Genomic DNA, 2,859 nt, shown 5'->3' on the forward strand with positions numbered 1-2,859 from the left:
TGAGGAATAAGGGTGGAAAGGAAGGACAGATGCAGGAAAAAAACAGAGGATGCTTTAACTGTTACCTAGGGATTGACAGAGAACATACAGGAATTGCCCAAGTACTGTTACAGTGAAATTGTGCTGTTAATTCTTCTGAAATTGGGCCTTGAGAGATTGAGGTCAGCTATTTTAGTCCCACTGCATGGAAATACCTTCCAGGAAGGAGAGATGGACAGGAATAACATGTGCCTGCCCTGGGCACCTTCCTGTTCAGGCATCTGATAACTGCAGGAAACTTCAGCACCTTGGGGTACATCAGCCATCACTCTGTTTTTGAGGGATCAACTTTCTGAACAGAGATTTCTCATAGATCCAGAGCATCAGCAAAGCTCTGTAAACTTGAAGCAAATATGCCATAATCATTTCAAAAGGCTGTTTTGACTTTCTAAATGACGGGTAAATGAGATAATGCTTACTCTGATGCCCAGGCCTTGTAAGGTAAGCTGAAGATAGAAGTCAAAGATCAAAAAAATTTTGATAATTTGGGGGGACCCTAGATCTACAACTCCATCAGTTTCTTTAAAAGAGGAAAGTCAATACAGACCCCAGACTTCAGCATTTATGATTCTAGTTGGCTGAATCCACAGCACTGACATCAGGCGGCTGAGCGGTACCAGTCTTGAACATGGGTGGCCACTCATTCACCTCCTGTGGAGCTTGCCGTTAGCAGACAGCAATGAGTCCTGAGGGAAGACTTTGGGTTGTAGGGACTTAGAGGGAGGGGGCCCAGCAGATGATGATCATAATAGCCCAGCTGAGCATTTTTCAGCATCATGCATTTTTACCCACATTTGCTAATTAACTGATACTTTGGCCTGATCACACTTCCAGGGGCTGATCACACTTCCAGGGGCTGGAGGGGACTGATAACGTAACTGCAGTACCAGGGCTCGAATGTTTGTGTGTTTGGACAGGGGCTAATGACAAGAAGCAAATTGACAGGCTCTTGGGCCCCTGTGCATGACGGTCAGCTGGTTTGTCCATGACAGTGTGATAAATGCCTCATTCAGTTCAGCAGCAGTCAGGGCTCAGAGAGACCCATTCAGACCCAGTTACTGATCTGATGACAAGTGCAAGGGGTATTAGCTGCTTCGCCAGATTTCTTCTCTGGAGAACTCTCTCTGTGTCCAGAAGACTGAATGAGATTCTTCATGGTCAGAGATGTTGCGTATGATTTTTTTTCTAAAGAGAAAATTTTCATATCAAAACCCAGCTGGTAATGAATTGCTGGTATTCACTATTTAAAGATATCATGAGCAATATCTTCTATAAGAAAACCCAGAAATGATGTCCACATTTCCAGAAACAAGTGTCAGCACAGCTCGTGGTAACTCAGTGTAGACATCTATAATTTCCCATTTAAAAATTTGCCTTTTAAAATTTACGGGAGTAAAATTTACTCTCTGTCTCTCTCTCTCTTTTTTTGTACAGTTCTATGTGTTTAGACCAAGGATTAGCAAACTTTTACTGTAAAGAGCCAAAGAGTAAATATTTTAGGCTTTGGGGCCTTACAGTCTGTCACAAATACTCAACCCTGCTTTGGAGCCCCAGAGCAGCCACAGACCATACATTAACAAATGAGCATAACTTTATTTATGGGGCACTGAAATTCACATTTCATTAACTGTCATGAAATATTCTTCTTCTTTTGATTTCTCTACAATAATTTAAAAATGTAAAGACCATTCTTAGTTTGCAAGCCATAAAAAAACCTTGGGAAAATCCTGGAGCCTAAGTCACAATTGAAAAGAACAAAGGAATTAAACTAAATGTATTCAACACACATTTGTGAAACGATGTTCTAAGCATTGGTTATACTTAGATGATTAATATAAACCATATACCTGCCTTCATGAAGTTTACTTTTTAGCTGGATATATAGGAAATAATAAAAATAAAGCAAATAAAAATGTAAATAAAGTTATTTTAAATTGTGATATATGTGCTAGAAAGAAATTAAAATAGGGTACTGGAATAAAAGTTGACATAGACAGGGTTACTTTGGTTAGCATTGTCAGGGAAGGCCAGTTGAGGTGACATTTGAGCTGAGACCTGAATGTAGAGAAGGCAGTTATGTGAAGATGGGGTTGGGGGTAATAGTCTAGGTAGAGGGAATAGCAAGTACAAAGGCCCTGGGGCCATTCTGATACTGACAAGAGGAAAGGCCCAAACTGATAAGTATATATGTGTGTATGTGTGTATGTGTGTAGGGGGAGTGGGTAGGGGATAAGGCAAGAGACAAATAGGAGACTTTTACAATCAGGCCTCCACTTAGCTCTATTCCTCATTTCTCACCGGTTCTGCCCCTCATATTCTACTTTCTAGGCATTCTGAATTTTTGTTATACAAACAAGCTATTCTTTTTCATACTCATGAGTTTTGCCATTTTCTCCTTCCTTTTAGTGATAGAATTTCCCTGAGTTTAGCCGGGCACATTAGAGAGCCTCCTACCCAACCTGGACAATCTGCCTACCTCTGGACTGTTACATGAGAGAACAATAAACTTCTGTCTTGTTTGACGTATTGTATTTTGGATCTCTTTATTATAGCAGCTTAGCCTGTACTCTTAACTTTCATCTGCCTGTTGAACTCTTATTTATCCTTCAAGACCAAGTCCTAAATATCATGTCCATTGTACTGCTTTTCCCATCCCCTCTAGGGAAAGTTAATCATTTCTTTCTCTACAGCCTAACAGCACTGGTATGTACAGCTATCACCGTATTCCACTCAGTCAATGAGCTTTGACTAGGAGCCTAATATAAGTCACACACTGTGGTAAATAAGGAGTTTATGGTCTAGAGAGGAAGACAGATGTGA

The sequence above is a fragment of the Choloepus didactylus genome, chromosome 2 (genome assembly GCF_015220235.1).
Source record: "Choloepus didactylus isolate mChoDid1 chromosome 2, mChoDid1.pri, whole genome shotgun sequence".
In the NCBI taxonomy this organism is placed as follows: Eukaryota; Metazoa; Chordata; class Mammalia; order Pilosa; family Megalonychidae; genus Choloepus; species Choloepus didactylus.